This window comes from Apium graveolens, chromosome 11 (assembly GCF_009905375.1).
Source record: "Apium graveolens cultivar Ventura chromosome 11, ASM990537v1, whole genome shotgun sequence".
NCBI classification, from domain to species: Eukaryota; Viridiplantae; Streptophyta; class Magnoliopsida; order Apiales; family Apiaceae; genus Apium; species Apium graveolens.
Genome location: NC_133657.1, coordinates 193,822,867 through 193,843,330, shown reverse-complemented (window position 1 = coordinate 193,843,330; position 20,464 = coordinate 193,822,867).

Below are 20,464 nucleotides of genomic sequence, written 5' to 3'. Positions count from 1 at the left end.
GCTTGACCAAGGCTACACCAAACTGCCCTGGTGTAGATTCCTTTGCCCATGTCCATTCAGGTAGATTTGGAACAGAACTTGGGCCTGCATCTCCCCCTAAGTTCATGCTCCCATCCAAAGAATTAGAGTCATCATCATTAGAATTTACTTCAAATTCTTCAGATGGCTCACCAGCTTGAGAAGGCATCCTATTAACAGCAGTTTTGTCTCTTTGAAGAGATTCTGAAGTGTGCACTATGTTTAAAGTCTGCTCTGCCTCCACATTGCCCTGAGCAGCCAACAGTTGATAGGATGAAACAGGATGAGTAAAAGTGTCAGCATCCAAGGAAATGTTATCAATTTCAGCTTTGTAATGTTGCTGAAATTGTCTTCCCTTTTCAACATCATTCACAATCATTGACTCACTAGTAATGGCTGGATCCACCCTTATAGCTTATGTACCTGCTTTTCTCTCAATTTCTCTATATTCTTGCATCAGGGGCTCCCCCTGGCTCACACACACCCTCACACCCTCACCCTCACCTACTAAGGTGGCACGCCCCTCACTTACTTTTGCCATGCTGGAAGAAGTAGCATGCATGTTTTGACTCTCAACCTCTCATTTTGCCTGGGAGCAACCCAGCCTCTCACTGAAATTATCAATCCCTTCCCTCAATCCTAAAAGTGATTGCACAGTAACCATGTCTTCTACACTTGGAATTGAATCAGTTATGTATGTAGAGACCATCAACGGATAGGGAGTATCCGTTGAAGTGGAAACTGATGATATCAACGGATAACTGCTGTTAAGCTTATCCGTCGAAGAACAACCACTTGTCAACGGATGAGAGATATCCATTGAAGAAGGAAAAGATGTAGATATTGAAAGTGACATAGTTGTTGAATCTGTGTGAATTGATTTTAAGTGAGGTGACACAGATTTTTCAACTAAGTCTGAAAGAATTGGCTGATGATCCAACAAGTCATCTAACAGATGATGATCACCAGGATTTGAGTGGGGCTCCTCCCTGAGTTTTAAAGAGGGAGAATCAGGAATTGATATGAATATCATATCCACATCCAGAGAGGGTGATGGAGAATTTGGTGATTGATGTGTGCCTATTATGAGAGAATGGGGCTGTGACTCCACATTTGTTGGAGCCACATCAAGCTGAATTTGAGAAGGCAAAGATACAGGTGGATGTATCTGTGTAGTGTGTGCTCCCTGTGTGGAAACTAGGGTTTTAGCCTTCTTTCTTCTTGAAAAAGCTTTGAGAGGTGAATGTGTGGCTTCAGTGTCCCTCCCTCTTTTGTTCTGTGTCCCTGGTTGGGGACTATTTTCAATAGCTGCATCCTTTTGGGAGGATGCAACTAGGGATGTGTTTGACTCCTTTTGAACCACCACAGCCTTTTGAGAGACTGTGGCTTGGCTGGTTAGGGTACCACTCACCTCTCCCACCTTATCCTGGGGGGTTTCTTGATGTTCACCCCTCCCCTCACCACTCACACCATGTTCACTTCCTTCAGGGTTTTTGGTAGTTGTTACAACTGTTGTCTTTTGAGAAACAACAGAGGTGGTTTTCTTTGACTTGTGTTTTGGAATTTTAGTTTTGGTGGCTTTGGTAGGAATTTATTGGGACAAAGACACAGATTTCATGGCCACACTAGAAGGCAAAGAAACAATGGGGTTGGAAAAAGTAGGAGTTGCAGAAGTATTTACCTCACTTACCTGAGGTGCATTCATTATTGGTAAATATACCAATGGCACCTGGCTGTTGAGGTTGATTCTCAAAAGGTCTGCAAGGACCCTTTTCTCTTGTGCCCAGCATTTTAGTTTATTGCTCTCATTAGTTATGACCAAACCTTCAGTAACATGGTTAGCCAATAACATAAAGAATCTAGCGTAGTAGATGTTATGAGGTCTATTAGCTTTGTTACCTAACCTGGAACCTAATTCTAGCATGACATAGTTGCTAAAATTAAAGTACCTATCAGAAACTAGCATGTAGAGCATATTAACAAGAGATGAAGTTATGGCATCAAAATTGCTAATATTCCCAGAGAAAACCTTGATAAAGGCATCTCCAAGAAAACTCCATTCTTTCTTAAGGCCCTTTCTTCTAATGCTTCCTAAACTAGCAGAATTAAAAGAATAGCCTATGGAATCTAACATAGCAGATACATCTTTATCAGTGTGTGGTGTCATGGCATTATTCTCAGGCAACTTAAAGCAAGACTGCATATCATCACAGTTAATGCAATAATCCTTACCTTTAAGAGAGAAAGCAATGGTCATATCTGTGGAGTTGAACTCTGCAGTTGTCCAAATCTCCTCAATTACCTCACAGTAGATGGTTGGAGCTTCCAGCATTGCATAGCTTAGTTTGCAGTTTTTGATAAAGTCCATCATCTTGTGATAATCAGAGTGGGCTTCATTCTTTTCAACCAAGGCTACGAAATTGTTCTTTTCGTAAACAAATCCAGACTGAGACATAATTTTGACTACTGGTGCCATTGTTGTGAGTAGAGGTTGCAGAGAAAAATTTGAGAGTTTTGGGAGAGAAAGAGAGTAAAATTTGCAAGAAAGCGTAAAGTGAAAATAAGAATTCAATGGGCTTTTATACTTTCATGAATTAACTCGTAAATGAAATGATTAAATGATACTTTTAAATAAATTACAGCCGTTTGAGAATAAAGAAAACTGTAGAAATTCTGAAAAACTGCCTTTAATACAAATACATACACCTGTATATATATGTATCAACGGGTAAGTAAAAGAATCAACGGCTGTGACTCATTTAAAGTAAATGATGTGACACTTCAACGGATGAGGTAAATAGTTATCCGTTGAAGATTAATACAGTTTTTATCCGTTGAAGGATAAAATTACCAGAAATGTATTTGTCTTTCAACGGATAATGAACATCCATTGATAGAACAATTTTGGCTTTCAACGGATAGGGAATATCCATTGATAGAATAATCTTTTCTTAAAACCAACTTTGTTCTTGCAGCAAATTCATTTCAGGCTTCAAAGCAGATTATAATGAGGACATAAATTTATGAATAATTAAGCATACCTTGCTCACTTACTAATCTTGTGAATGTTGATTCATCAAGTGGCTTGGTAAATATGTCTGCAATCTGCTTTTCACTTGGAACAAAATGAAGTTCCACTGTACCTTTCATCACATGTTCCCTTATGAAGTGGTACTTGATGTCAATGTGCTTGGTTCTTGAGTGTTGCACTGGATTTTCAGTAATGGTAATGGCACTTGTGTTATCACAGAATATAGGAATTTTGTCAACAGTTAGTCCATAGTCAAATAGTTGATTCCTCATCCACAGTATCTGTGCACAGCAACTACCAGCAGCAATGTACTCAGCTTCAGCTGTTGATGTAGAAACAGAATTTTGCTTCTTGCTGAACCAAGACACAAGCTTATTCCCTAGAAATTGACAGGTGCCAGTTGTGCTTTTCCTGTCTATTTTGCAACCTGCATAATCTGCATCAGGCTCTAGGTGCTTGCTTTAGTCCATAGAGTGCTTTCAACAGATAATACACATAGTCTGGAAAATTTGGATCTTCAAATCCTGGAGGTTGGCTTACATAAACTTCTTCCTCCAATTCCCCATTTAGAAATGTACTCTTGATATCCATTTGATAGACCTTAAAATTGGCATGGGCTGCATAGGCTAGAAAGATTCTGATGGCTTCAAGTCTGGCAACTGGAGCAAATGTCTCATCAAAATCTATTCCCTCTTGTTGAGAATAGCCGTTAGCAACCAATCTGGCTTTATTCCTTATGACAATGCCATTTTCATCCATCTTGTTTCTGAATACCCATTTTGTGTCAATAGAACTCTTGTTCTTTGGTTTGGGTACCAGCTTCCATACTTTATTCCTCTCAAATTGGTTTAGTTCCTCTTGCATTGCTAAAATCCAATCTGGATCCAATAGAGCTTCTTCCACTCTCTTAGATTCCTCCTGTGACAGAAAGCTACTATACAGACATTCATCTTGAGTAGCCCTTCTAGTTTGCACTTTAGATGTAGCATCACCAATGATCAGTTCAAAAGGGTGATCCTTGGTCCATTTCCTTTGAGGTGGTAGATTGGCTCTAGATGAGGTTGCCTCAGTATTGTCATGATGTGAGATAGAATGTTGATTGGTTGAGACTCCCCCTGAGTTGTTGATCCTTTGAAAGGAGTTGGGAGTTCTATCAACTGATGAAGTGAATTGATTGTCCGTTGACAGACTATGATCAATGGATGCTTCATTATGAACTTCAACGGATGATGCACTTTGTCTTTCAACGGATGCTGCATTGCTTCCATCAACAGAAGCTGAATTAAGACTTTCAACGAATGCAGCATTCTGTGCATTATCCAAAGGCAGATTTTGTATTCTTCTCGAGATGCCTTCTTCATCATTCTCATCTTCACTATCATCACAATATATCTCAATGTTGTCAAATTTGAGTCCTTCATGATGTCCCTCATTTGTTAGTCCATCAATCTTTTTATCATCAAACACAACATGCACAGATTCCATGACAATGTTGGTTCTTAGATTGTAGACCCTATATGATTTTCCAGCAGAATAACCAACAAATATTCCTTCATCAGCCTTTGCATCAAACTTTCCTTTGTGATCAGGTTGATTCCTTAGAATGTAGCATTTGCAACCAAAGACAAGCAGAAAGTTTAAAGTTGGTTTTCTTCTCTTGAACAATTGATAGGGAGTCATGCCTTTTGCCTGATTAATTAGAGAAATATTCTGAGTGTAACATGCACAGTTAACAGCCTCAGCCCAAAAGTATGTTGGGAGTTTTGACTCTTCAAGCATTGTTCTTGTAGCTTCAATTAGTGATATGTTTTTCCTTTCCACCACACCATTTTGTTGTGGAGTCCTTGGAGCTGAGAACTCATGCATGATCCCATTTTCTTCACAGAACAACTTCATGGTTGAATTCTTGAACTCAGTTCCATTGTCACTCCTAATATTCCTTACTTTGAAATCAGGATGATTGTTGACTTGCTTGATATGATTGATAATGATTTCACTAGCTTCATCCTTTGATCCAAGAAAATGAACCCATGAAAACTTTGAGAAATCATCTACAATCACTAGGCAATATCTTTTCCTTGAAATTGACAATACATTGACTGGTCCAAAAAGATCCATGTGAAGCAGTTGTAATGGTTCATCAATTGCAGATTCAAGCTTCTTACTGAATGATACTTTCTTTTGCTTTCCTTTCTGACAAGCATCACACAGCCCATCCCTTGTGAATTCTACTAGAGGAAATCCTCTAACTAAGTCCTTTTTGACTAGATCATTCATTATTTTGAAATTCAAATGGGACAGCTTCTTGTGCCATAGCCAACTTTCAACTGGACTTGCTTTGCTGAAAAGACAAGTACTTGATTTTACATCTGTAGAGTTGAAGTCAGCTAAATACACATTCCCTTTTCTAACTCCAGTTAGAACCACTTTGTTGTCCTTCTTATTTGTGACAACACAGGCTTCAGAATTGAAGGAAACAGTATTCCCTCTGTCACATAGTTGACTGATGCTCAATAAATTATGTTTGAGACCATCAACTAATGCAACTTCATCAATGATGACATTTTCTTTTGAAATCAAGCCATATCCCATAGTGAACCCTTTGCTGTCATCTCCAAAGGTTATGCTAGGGCCAGCTCTCTCCTTAAATTCTGTGAGCAGGGTGAAATCTCCTGTCATGTGTCTTGAACAGCCAATGTCCAAGTACCATAGATTCCTTCTTTTTCCCTGCACATAACAAAATCAATCAAGTTGATTTTGGTACCCAAGTTTCCTTGGGTCCATCCTTGTTAGCCTTTTTCCTAGACTTCATTCCTCCTGCATCTTTTGACTTAGGTAACTTTGGGTCAACCTTGATCTCAGATGTAGTTGGTTGAAGAGTAGGGTTAGTCAGAGAATCATTTAGCACATTTGATTGAATTTGATAAGGCATGGATTGTGCAAACATATTATTCCATATAGGCATGTTGTATGGCATCTGAGGCATACTGAATGCAGTAAAATAAGGATTATTAATATATGGCATGTTTGCAAAATGTGCATGAGGATTCTGATGAGACATATCAGGCATAGCATGCAGAGGTGACATAGACATGTTAGGCATGGAGGGAGTTAAAGGCATGGGAGCATTCTTAACAGATTTGCAGTTATCAGATAGATGATTAATACTTTTACAATGCATGCAACTTTTTCTAGGAGCATACTTATCAGGTGTGTAATTGTTGTGTTTATTAATCCCTACCTTCCCATTTCTATTAGATTTTCTTTTAGTTTCCTTTTTATCCTCAACCAATTTAAGCCTATTTTTCAGCTGATCTAAATTCATGTGTTCTATGTTCACCTTACTGGCATCTTTGGAAGTGCTAGCTCCTTCTTTGACAAAGTTCTTGAAAGTTGAACCATCCTTCTTATTAAAAATTTTCTTTTTAGAATCACTTGCCTGTTTTAATTGATGACCCTTCAACAGATGCTCTTTTTCTTCCTTCAACGGATAACTTTCATCATCCGTTGATTCCACATCCGTTGATAATCCATCAATTAATTTTAACTCCTTTTTGTTTTTATTCCAAGCATTCTCACAGAATGATTCAATTCCCTGAACCTTGGAAATCTGAACACTAACATCCCTAGATGTTTTCCAGACCTTGATTACCTCTTGCTCACTTTCTAACTGTTTAGAAAGAATTTCTACTTTCTTAACAGCTTCTTCTAGTTCACTCTCAACAGTCAAGCATTTAAGTTTAATCTTTTCAAGCTCAATTACCTGATCCTCTAACACAGCATTCCTATCACTTAAAAACACATTATTTTCTTTGATCCTTGTGTTTTCTTTAGCTAGTGATTTAAGGGAAACACGCAAATGATATAATTCATTGGACATATCATTTATGGCCTCATTGCATTTATTTTTAGAAAGCTGAGAGAAGTCAGTAGTAATTACCTGGTTGCTTGATGAACTAGTTTCATTTTCATCAGAATTAGCCATCAGGGCTAGGTTGACATATTCCATATCATCATCTTCATTGGCTCCATCTGCTGCCCAGTCATCTTGAGTGAGAAAGGCTCTTTCCTTTTGTTTGAGCAAATCAAAATACTTCTTTTTGTAATCAACTTGCTCAAATTTCTTCTTATCAGAGGTTGGCTTTCTGCACTCATTTGCAAAGTGTCCACTAATGCCACAGTTATAACATTTGAACTTAGATTTGTCCACCATGTTTTTATTTGACTTAATGAATTTTGCATTTTTCCTGAATTTCATCTTTACAAACCTCCTGGACAGAAAAGCCAGATGTTCATCATCATCATCAGAGTCATCTTGACTGGAATTGTCTTCATCTTCAGCTACTTGCTCTTTTCCCTTGCTTGATTCTGATTTGCTTGTGCCAATTTTGAGACTTGGCATTGTCTTCTCCTCATTCCTGGCTTCACTACTAGAAAAAGTAGAATAGACATCGGCTAAAAACCGATGTCTATGAACAAAAAAATATGATGTCTTCGTGGGTGATGTTAAAGACCCCCCATTTAATATCGGTTTTAAACTGATGTTAAAGAAGACAAATAACATCAGTTTTTAAATATGTTAAATTTCTAATGCATATCTAATCTTAATATATTATCATAATATGATATTTTTATCAATTTAAACATATGTGAGATAAGTAAAATATTTTCATTTACCCATTAAACTGATGTTACCAATACCAATAACAACGGTTTTCAAGATAAACTGATATAAACATAACTTTTGACATCGGTTCTTTATTTCAAACCGATATCTATTGGTGAAAAACTGATGTCTATAAAGCTTAATAACATCGGTTTTCTGTTTTAAGATTTTTTTTATTGTAGTATTTAACATCGGTTTTATTCGATATTACTGATGTCAATGTTCCACTAAAACTGATGTATTAAGTTTTGATAGACATCAGTTTTTTATTTTATAACAGTTGTTAAAGTGTTAAATTAACATCATTTTCCATTGTAATGATGTCTGATTACCTGTTTCATTAATGTATATTTTATAAATGTAGATTCCAAAAATTTGCCAAACCAATAAACTAACAAAACCAATTACTGCATAATACCAATTCTTTATATATCAAATAACAATATCCAAATATCAAGCACAACACTTTCTCTAATCCAAACATCAAGTACTACACATATTTATGTAGCATACTGTTTGCAAACATACTATATCACCAGATTCTGGATTTTTGGCTACATAGGCAGTGAATCCAACAACGGAGCTCCAGATTGCAACGTCAATGCACTCCCACCAAAAAGCTGCAATTTGTCAATCAACCAAAACTCAGAGTATGGAATGTATATGACTAAATTATATATGATTGTTCCAACCGTAAAGAAGAGCAATAAAACAGAAAGTTCTGACAACTACCTGTAGAATGACATATACTGACATATAATCAAATACAATTATAATTGCCTTTCACATACTTTAATTGCCTTCATATTATCATGCCTTTCGTATACAATAACCAATTTCATTAAATATGAAGTGTGACACATAATTTATAACTAAATCCCTGTACCTTGTGCCACATTAATGCTGGTTTTTTGTCAGCTATTTTGAAGCCCGTCAGCTTCAAGCTGCTCTGGATCCTTAAACAGACTCGGGCATTCATCCTTTCTGTACATAGCAATAAAAGAGACCTATAGCAAGATTATATAACAGATTTGTCAGTGGATATAAAGTTCAAGAAAATAATCAAAATTATTATAGAAGATATAACTTACATCTAATTTTTGGATATGGATAAAATCCAAGAATCTCATCACATCTTCTTTGACTATGGGCAACTCACTAGTTTCAACAATTCTTCGATACAAATGAATCATGTTTCTAAGCTGATTGCAAATCAAGATACCCAAGTACAAGGAACAGATGTTAACAAAAAAGAAATTGCCAGAAATGACAAAATACAACCAGATACCCAAGTCAACATTTACCTGCAACCTTTTCGGAAAATCTATGTTACGAATATTATCATCCTTCTCTGTCATATACTTCTCTGAGAGAATGGTTGGGTCAAATCCCCCTATATTCCTTAATTCATTTCTTCTTCCAGGTGGATCATCAAATCCACTCATCTCTGTCAATCCTTGCTTGCGACGCTTTAATAGATCATCCACATTTCCAAATATTTCATGAGCTTCCTGTAATGCAAATTTGCGCCCATGAAATATGAAGTATTAATTATTCGTCTATGTCAGTCAGGTGTTAAAGCTAAAAACAGATCTTATAGTGAAAAGTGGGAGTAATCTAGTGGAAGGAAAACAACTCATATTTCAAAATCTATTAATTCATAGCGGTGTCAAAAGAACTATATTTTAGTGCTTAAATAGCAAATTTTATAGAACAAGTAAGATGAAGAGGGTGATAGCAATTGTTATCTACTGCAATTTAATAGTGAAAAATCAGAGCAAGATGTAAACGATTACAAGAAATTAAGCTTATTTGACACCTTTAATTCAACAAGAAATTCTTTCGAAGCTTGCATATCCATCTTCTTAATTGCGGCTTTCTGCATAAATAACACTATTAGTGTTCCACAAATTTCATTTACCATTATATAAATACGCCTACCAAAAAAGTTCACTTGCAATTGCAAATCTGCCAATATATCAACTTCACAGAAACAAGGCGTAGAACACAATATCATACCCACTTTAGCCAGCTTAGCAGCCTTCCCTAGCTCAAGATAAACACACTTGTCTATAGAATATAGATTTTAGAAATCTATAAATAAATTATACCATTATACATAGATATATAATCATAGAACATGACACATTTCCAATATAATGATCAGCACCCCTTAAACATGACCCTATAGATTTTAAATCTACTTACAAGGAACAAGCAGGGCAAACTTATATATCACATTACTAAATGTCAAGAGAAGACCTAAAAAAATATATTAGCTACCAGTTTAAAAAAATCATAAGCTACGAATTGCACTTATTATTTAGGTAAAGTAGCCAACTGAGTTCTCTTCACCTTTAAGCAAAGTTCCACCTGGAGCTACAGTCAGAAGAAGGTATTTGACTACAGTTATTTGTATAGTACTAGACAATTGCACTTACAAGGATGCAAATACAATGAAAAATCTGCATCATAGGAAAATAACTGGATATGAAAAGAAATCAACAAGAAGTTCAATAATACTATTATACAAATACACACACAGAGGAATTGAGTAAAATGAAAAGATTAGTCAAGAGAGTTGGTAAAACACTTGATTTGCGAAAAATATAAGTCTAAGATGCGGAAAACCATCAAATTTATATATAGAAAACTTAATCACAAATTAGCAACAAAAATTAAAAGTTAACCATATGTTAATCCAATGGAACTGTACTAAGTTATCACTAAATTTGGAATACACTTGAAGAATAAAGAACATAAGATCCTCAGAAATCTTATAAACACAGCACCGCTCCACTAGTAAACCCCAACAGATGCAAAAGAATACATTCCACAACCAAAGCCATCTAGTGTCTCCAAGACCTCTCGTCCATGTAGTGAAAATACCCAATCGTGTACTGCATCTTATTTGTTACTAGAGAGCAGAGACATTGAGATTGATGTGACTCTACTTCCTCAAAGTGTTCCATTTTCAAGGAAGACACTAGAGTGATCTATTGTTTCTTTCATAGAGAAATATACCATGGTGGTCAAGGGAACCCGGTGATACATAACGGGGATGGAGCCCATGTGTGCCTAAGAACTTCTTTATTTCTGGTAATCAGTTCATTAACAATCTTCATTGTCTAAATTCTTTAAGATAATATTATATATTAGGTGAATTCACCTCCATTTGGTAACCCGTAATTTAATGTTAATAGACAAACACAAGTGGAAAAAAGAGAACAAAAAACTTGAGAATACCATGGGTAGAAGGATCTTCACTTGCTGTTGAGAGTCTGATTTTTTCAGCTTTTTTCTTCCTGTAAAATCCGAAATAACCTACAAGTAACAGCAATCCTACTGCTACTACTACAGCAATGCCAGCTATGCCTCCGGTGGAAAGCCTCGGTTCCGTAAAATCAAACAATAGCTCAAACATCATAAAGACTCTATGCTACCTTAAATCTCATATGTAGTAAGTGAACAAAAGCCAGCATAAGGGTTAGACCTCCTTTGCTGCAAAAAGGAAAACAAACAAAACTGAATCAGATGTCAATTTAACGGAAACTTCACCATGACAAAGCTAGTTATAATATATAGCACTCTCAAATCAGAAATATAGATAAGCTACCTGGATTTGAAGGGTACAAAAGTTTCATTTTGATCTGTAAAAGCGAAAAGACAACTTTAGAAATACACATTCAAGATAAACAAAAAAAAATAATTACCAAGAATTCATTTGCACTTGCAAATATCTTTAAAACTATCAGTAATTATAAAGACTAAATTACCAGCTTCTAAGGAAAAATACGACATACATATAGACTAATTACTACCAAATCAATCTTTACACAAAGCACTATAATTCTAAACCAGATGCTTAATTCTATCGACATTAACATAAAACAAAATTCAAGCTCACAAAAACTGAAAGATCACCTTTGCCAGGAACATAAACAATTCCTCTCCCTGCACTAAAATCAACACTAGGATTATATCTCCTCAACAAATTTGCACCTAGTTAACACAAATCGAACGATTTATTGAAAACAAGAGTTAGGGTTCATGTAATTGAAAGATATAATTCAAATTAGGGATCTTAATTGTTAGTTCTTGGTTTCAATTTGGAAAGTTAGGTTTTGAATTTAGGGTTCTACATTGAGAGTTCAGAAAGATGGGTGGAGAGGGGAAGTAAGAGTGATGGAGAGAGAGAGATGTTCTTCCATCAGAGAGAGTTTTGATAGCTTTGATTTTTGATTTTGTGTTTTTTTAAATGTATATTTGAGGATAAAGTTGAAAAGAGGGGGAAGAGTCGAAAATAAACTAAGGCAAAACGGGGGAAATTTAAGAGGGAATGAAATTTTGGCTAGGGGGAATGGGGAAGGCGCGCTGCTGAAATTTTTTTAACAGATATTTAACATCAGTTCTTCTAACAAACTGATGTTTATAAGCACAAAAGATATCGCTTGCTCAAAACCGATGTCTAAAATACTTTTTACATCGTTGAAATAAGCAACCGATGTAAAAGAGGCGATGTCTATTCTACTTTTTCTAGTAGTGCTTCAATCTTCTCATTGTCAGCTACAAGTGCAACTGATCCTCCTTTTCTCTTTCTTTTTTCCAACAGTTCATCTTGCTTCATCTCAAGTTCATAAGTCTTCAAAATTCCATATAGTCTTTCAAGTGTGAAGTTCTTATAATTTTGAGAATTTCTTAGAGAAACAGTCATAGGCTTCCATTCCTTTGGTAGAGACCTCAGAAATTTTAAGTTGGAATCCTTGACTTGGTACAATCTACCATACAGCTTCAATCCATTTAACAGTTTTTGAAATCTGTTGAAGATATCATTTAATGATTCTCCTTCTTCAAAGTGAAAATATTCATACTGTTGAATAAGAAGCTGCATCTTATTTTCTCTAACCTGCTCAGTACCTTCACAGATGATTTGCACAGTATCCCAAACTTCCTTTGCAGTTTGGGTATTGATGACATTGTCAAACATATCTTGATCTAAGCCATTAAACAGAATGTTCATGGCTTTCTTGTCCTTGCAAATTTCTTCCATGTCATTAATAGTCCATTCTTCTTTTGGCTTGGGAATGGACTGTCCAACAGCAACGGTTGCAGTAGCAGCTGTGGCAACTTTGTGAGGAATGTGAGGACCATTTTCAATGCAGTTGATGTAGCTTTCATCCTGAGACAGTAGATGTAAATGCATCTTCACTTTCCAGTGATGATAGTTATCTTTTTCCAGGACTGGAATCTTTATACCAATATCCTTCCTACTCATGTTGGTAGCAGGAGGATTCTTTTGTGCACTCATGATGTTAGAAGAATAGATCTTTAAACTCTTTGTATGTTAAGAGCTTGCTCTGATACCAATTGTTATCCCCAGTGAACTAACAATGAGATTCACAGAAGGGGGTTGAATGTAAATCTCAAAACTTTTTCAAGTTTTGAGCAGTTTCTAGTCTATGTGTTTTGATGAGCAAGTGTGTGTGAATTGCTTTGAGCTAATGCAGACAGATATATATTCAAACACAAATGTAAAGAATACAACAGACTTAAAAACTTTTCTGGTAGATTTGTTGTTCCACCAGAGATGTGTTATTTCAGAAAATCTGTGATTCAAAGAATTAAATCACAGCTGCTTCCTAGTACAAACTAGATGATTTTCTCTCTGGATTTTTCTAAACAGCTCTGGAAAAATTCACATCTAATTACTAGCTGCTACTTGGTTTATATATCACCAAGTTTAAAAGTGAAGACAAAACTGTAAAATACAATTAAAAGACTCTTCACATTTTTTTTCTTCATTTCTCTATCCAATGCAATTTAGGTTTAGCTATGAATCTTTGAATACTTCCTTGTTAGCACCAGAATAGAAATGCTGCATTTTCTTGATTCCTCCTAGAGGCTGCCACATTCCAGTTTGTCTCTGTCAACCTATGTGCCTCTGTCAGCTTATGAATTGTCACTATCAACTGCTATTGAACTAAGCATCCGTTGAAGCTTTCATCCGTTGATGTTTTATCCGTTGAAACTTTATCCGTTGATGCATTAGCAGTTGAAGCTTTATCCGTTGACGCACTTATCCGTTGATGGATCTTATCTGTTGAAGCTTTAGAGACATCCGTTGAAGCTTTGTTTCTTATCCGTTGAAGGTCTTTAATATCCGTTGATACTTTTTCACTTATACAAAATTACAAGGCATGAAATATTTACAATTAGCCCTCCTATTTGCATATCCACTAGTAGTCAACATGACTGATAATTTCCCACAACATCTAAGAAGTACAACTTAAATACAGAGACTAAAATGTGCTACAATACTAAACTTATTTCTAAGTGAAGCTACTCCTTCAACGGATAGCCTAAATGGTCTTATCCGTTGAGGCTACAAACACTAGATTTCTACTTAAGTGTTTTTGTTTAACTTATCATCAAACTAATACACATATTTCTAACAATATATTAGATGCATTGTAATTTTGCATAAATGAAATTGAGTCAACTGCTATGGAAATACTTTCAAAGGATGTATGTACAAGGCTTCGACGGATGACCCAAGTCCCATTCAACTCAACGGATGATCAAATAGAGTCTCGACGGATGATCCAACAGAGTCTCGACAGATATCAAATTCAAATAGGAGTTGATATTGACTTGACAGTCACATGGGTTGATTATATGCAAAAGGAATGTGGCAGCCTGTAATCAGGATTATGAAGATCAAGAAGCATTTCCATTTTCATGCTAACTTGAAGAAATACAAAGATGTTGGATGGAGAAATGAAGAAACATGTGATTGGACTTAGACATGTTTATTTTATTAGTTTGTCTTTTTCACCTGTAACTTGGTGATATATAAACCAAGAGTAGCAAGTAGAAAAATATCAATCGAGAAAGAACTGAGAAATAGATAAGGCATAATCTGTTAAAAATTTCTAAGTTCTCTCTCTATAAATTTACTTGTAAGCAACTGTGTGCTTTTTGCATTACAGAGATCTTCTACATTTATATATACATATGGTGGAAACAACAATTCACCAAACAGTTTTTAAACATCCTTGTTTATTTATTTTGTGTATGAATACTTGAATATTTCTTTTCCGCACTTAAAATATTCATACACAGTCATATTTATATTTGTAAGAAATTTTAAAGATTGAAAAGAAACCAAGAATTAAATTCAACCCCATTCTATAATTTTACTTGTTAGATTGTTTGGGAACAACAGTCCATCCTGAATTTCATCATATACTTTTGAACGATTTGCGTGTTTAATGAATTTCGATTCTTTTGTGACAAAAAAAATATCATAATTGTTTACTAATACTACTTGTACATAGACGAGTTAAATAATAAAATTGTTTTATTAAGGGTGGTCTTAAATGCAATAAAAATTTGATTCCTGCTGCAACAAGAAATTACAATCAAAACCTTCATGATATTTAATATTTGCTACCTCATTAAATGTACACTTAGACTAGAATTTTGTACTTTTATTGAGACCCCCAATTTTAATTAACGTCATTCAATGTAATTCTCCCCATGAATGCATGTGACAGACACATATTTTTCTTCTTATTTATTTTTTTAATCAAATCAATTTTTTTATTTGTTAATTATATAACTTTAAATTCCAATTTGCATACTTTTAATATTAAACATTATTAGTTATTTTATTCAAGCAATATAGAGAGATCACCATCATATATAAAAAATTACACAATAATTTAAAAATTATATTATTTCAATTTACTGATCTTAAAAATGGTCGTGTATTTAATATCATTAGCATTCATGTCCATTATTTAGTTTTTTATTATTGAGACTTTGACTTTTGTCTAATGTTCAAAAACTCAGGATTATTCGGACGAGTACTCGGTGAGACTCGAACTCGGATCTTATTCGGGATCTTATTTTATTCGGATTTTACTGTACACAGGCATAACTCGATTTTATATTTCACTCGGATCAAAGTCGGGAAAAACTCGGATTACTTGAGAAAAAACTCAATTTTAGTTGAGAAAAATTAAAAAATGAGTAATGATCCAAAAACCAACCCCTAAGTGGGTTCTATTTTCTAACAAAGAAATATATTCCCTGTGTTTTTTTTATTTGTTACTTTAACTGTTTCACACATATCAATATGATTTAACAAGCTAGTTAGAAATTTAATTTATTTTTTTATGAATTAAAATAAAAGTTTTCTACTTTTATTCAAAAAAAAGATTTTTGCAAACGATAATTATAACTAGGTGGTCAAAACATATTGAAATGTGTGCAAAAGTCAAAGCGAAAAATTAAAAAAATAGAGGGAGTAACTTTAAAATATTTTTGATGTTAAAATATTTAAAAAAAAATTATGCCCATCACATTTTTAGGTAATAATAAAAATTAATAGTAAAAAACATTAAAAAACTAAATAAAATATTTTGAGATAAACATAAAAAGAAAAGTCTTGATAAACGAAAAATAAAAACACCAAATTTAATTTTATTTCGCATTCCTCTTTGTTCTTTTTCCAACGGATTGCACAAAATGTAAGGTAAGGATACGAGTGTAAATTCAAGTTACTGCACGAAGCAAATTTTTACAGCATTTAGCAATTATGTTTTTTGTGACAAAAAAATAATAGCATAATCGTTTACTAATACTTCTTGTACATAGACGAGTTAAATAATAAAATCGTTTTATTAAGGGTGGTGTTAAATACAATAAAAATTTAATTCGTGCGGTAATGAGAAATTACAATCAAAACCTTCATGATATTTAATACTCCCTCCGTCCAAATTTATCTGTCTTATTTGACTTTTTACGGTCAAATTGACCGAACTTTGAACGAAAATTTCATATAGTATAATATCGAAAATACTTATAAAATTTATATTATTAGAAAGTATGTTTAATTTACTTTTATATGTATATTTTAATTTTTCAAAATAATAAAAAAATAAATTTTTATTTACGGTCAAAGTTGTGTCAATTTGACCATGAAAAGTCAAACAAGACAGATAAATTGGGACGGAGGGAGTATTTGCTAGCTCTTTGAATGTACATTTAGACTAGAATTTTGTACTTTTATTGAGACACCCAATTTTAATTAACGTCCGTCCTTCAGTGTAATTCTCCTTTGTGAGTGCATGTCGACGGACACATACTTTTCTTCTTATTTGTTTTTTTATCAAATTAATTTTTTATTTGTTACTTATATAACTTTAAATTCCAATTTGCATAATTGTAATATTAAATATTATTAGTTATTTTATTTAAGCAATATAGAGAGATCACCATCATATATAAAAAATTACACAATAATTTAAAAATTATATTATTTTAATTTACTGATCTTAAAAATGGTCATGTATATAATATCATTAGCATTCATGTCTAGTATTTTATTTTTTATTATTGAGACTTTGACTTTTGTCTAGTGTTCTAAAACTCAGGCGAGTACATGGTGATACTCCAACTCGGATTTTAGTATACACGGGCATAACTCGATTTTTTATTTGACTCGGATCAAACTTGGAAAAAACTCGGATTATGGGGGAAAAACTCAATTTTAGAAGAGGAAAATTAAAAAAATGAGTAATGATCCAAAAAACAACTCCTAAATGGGTTCTATTTTCTAACAAAGAAATATATTCCCTCTATTTTTTTTATTTGTCGCTTTGACTGTTACACATATATCAATATGAATTAACCGGCTAGTTAGAAATTAAATTTAATTGTTTTTATGAATTAAAATATAATTTTTCTACATTTATTTAAAAAAAGATTATTGCAAACGATAATTAAAAATAGGTGGTCAAAACATATAGAAATACATACAAAAGTCAAAGCGACAAATTAAAAAAATAGAGGGAGTAACTTTAAAATACTTTTGGTGTTAAAATATTTAACAAAAATTTGTGTCCATCACATTTTTAGGTAATAATAAAAAGTAATAGTAAAAAATATTAAAAAACTAAATAAAATATTTTGAGATAAACATAAAAAGCAAAGTCTTGATAAACGAAAAATAAAAACACCAAATTTATGCTCTGTTCTTTTTCCCACGGATTGCACAAAATGTAAGGTAAGGATACAAGTGTAATGGAGCAAATTTTTACTATATTTAGCAATTATGTTGTTTCGTGAAAAAAAAAATAATAGCATAATCGTTTATTAATACTAACTAGCTTAAAACATGTGCGATGCACGGACGCACATTTTTTAAAATATTATAATTTTTATAAAAAAACTTGAATTCAAATCTTAATTTTATTCATTTAAAACTTTAAATGACATGACTTCATAATAATTATATTAGTAGATGTATATGTTCATAACTTTTTAGAACATTTAAACTTATTTAAAGTGATAGTATTGGTAAGAAAGAAAATATTATTATAAAGAAATTATTATTTTATTGAGGGTAAAAATATAATGTCTCTATTATGTCTGGACCTTTAAAAAATATTATTTTAGAATGGTGATTATTTAATCGATTAACTATAATTATATATAAGATATTTGAAAAAGAAAATATTATTGATTGAATGATATAGTTTTATTGATAATTTTATGTGTACTTTTAAAAAAAAATTATGTTTTAATTAAAATTTAATTTTTATAGTTCACATCAATAGGATACGAATTATAATTAATCTAATATTAATTTGATTTATCTCGTATCAGTGATTTACATTATTTTATTTTAGCTCGATGTACAATACATCGATCAAATCAAACTAATTATTTTTAGTTTAATTTTAATTTTTTAAAAATCTAGATCAATAAAATAATTTTATTTTAGACTGGACAATTAGTATATATATGATTTTATTTTTGTTGGGAGAATTGTATTTTTATTTTAGTATTGTGTTAGTCAGAATTATTTGTATAATATATTTTCTTTATCCTGGATAAATAAAATAATATATTTTATTTATCCAAGTTAATTAGTATAATTTTTTTAGGAGGATGGATAGTAGTATTATTTTATATTAACCCGATTCACATGATATATCAACTAAATCTTAATAATTATATTTAGTTTGCTTAAATTTAATTTGGCCCGAAGTAACAAATTAGAATAATATAGAACTCGATATAAATTAAAATATAAATTTTAATAATATAATTTAATATATATTATAATGATATAGAGTTCGATATAAAATAGAATTGAAATTGGTAAAGTAATAAAGGAAGTTGACTTCAATATCAATTAGAATTGGAATTGATCGACCAATAATTAAAATTAAAATAATTAAGTAAGGATAATTAAGTAATTTCAGCAAATACCGACCGACCGACTACCAAATTTTTAATATTTCATCTATTATAATATATAATATAGTATAGATAGATAGATAGATTGTACATAGACGAGTTAAATACGAAAATCGTTTTATTAACGTTTACTCTTTGTTATTCGCCTCACTTGCGTTACTTAATTAGGCCCCTAAACCCCAATATTGTCATCTCTCTCATCTCACATTCGTCAATTCTGCGGAAGCTCATTTCATTAAAATTCTTGGGTTTGTTTTCATCTCAACAAGTCTCCCTCTCCCTCGTCTCTCTCTCCCTCCCTCCCTCGTCTCTCTCTCTCTCCCCCTCTCCCTCGTTAGCTTGAAATAACTAAGCAAAAAGAGATATATGGAAGCTCACACTTTTTATTATTAAAACAAGAGACCTGAGTATATAGGCCTTATAGAAACACTACAGATACTTCCACTAATCATAACTCCTACGAATCAGGAAACAACTACCCACAACTTCCTATAAATCAGAGACACTACTCTAACTGAAATACAAGTAACAAACCACCTAAAGACTCGGTCAATTCTAAGAAAGACCAGTTATTAAAATACAAACTTTAACACCTTCCCTTAAACTGAAATCTGCAAATATCAGTTTAATATAACAATTCTATTTTGATTGCAGAACACTAGCACCTGAACACATTCCAAGTAGCCCACGCAACTTCACAAATATTGCCACCTTCAGCGGCTTAGTCTGTATATCAGTAACCTGGTCTTCGGTTCAACAATAAACCAACTCTATTATTCCATCATTGCTAAGATATCTTAAAAAATAATATTTTACGTCAATATGCTTACTTCTTCCGTGTAGAACTGGATTCCTAGAAAGCTTGATTGCTGAATTGTTGTCGTAGAAGATTGTAGTGGCTTTAACTTGTTTTACCTGCAGCTCTTCAAGAATTCTCCTCAACCAGATTGCTTGACAAGCACAAGCTGTTGCAGCAATAAATTCAGCCTCAGTTGTTGATAGGGTGACAATAGGTTGCTTCTTAGACGACCATGAAACAGCTGTTGTACCCAACATAAAAACATAGCCAGAAGTACTTCTTCTATCATCCTGATCTCCTGCATAATCACTGTCAGTAAACCCAAATAAGCCTTTTTCACCCTTCTGGTAGAACAGCCCGAAATCTCTAGTTCCTTGCAAGTAACGAAGGATCCTTTTAGTAGCTAACAAATGCATTTCTGTTGGATTTTCCATGTATCTGCTTAATAAACTCACATAATACATTTTATCAGGCCTTTTTGTAGTTAAATACATCAAACTACCAACAATTTTCTTGTAGAGTGTGTTGTCCACCTTCGTTCCATTACGATCTTTGTTGAGCTTTAAGTCAAATTCAGTTGAAGTGCTTGCTGGATTGCAATGCTTCATCTCAAACTTGTCCAAAATATCTTGCACATACTTCTTTTGAGATATAAAAATACCATTTTCAGATTGCACTA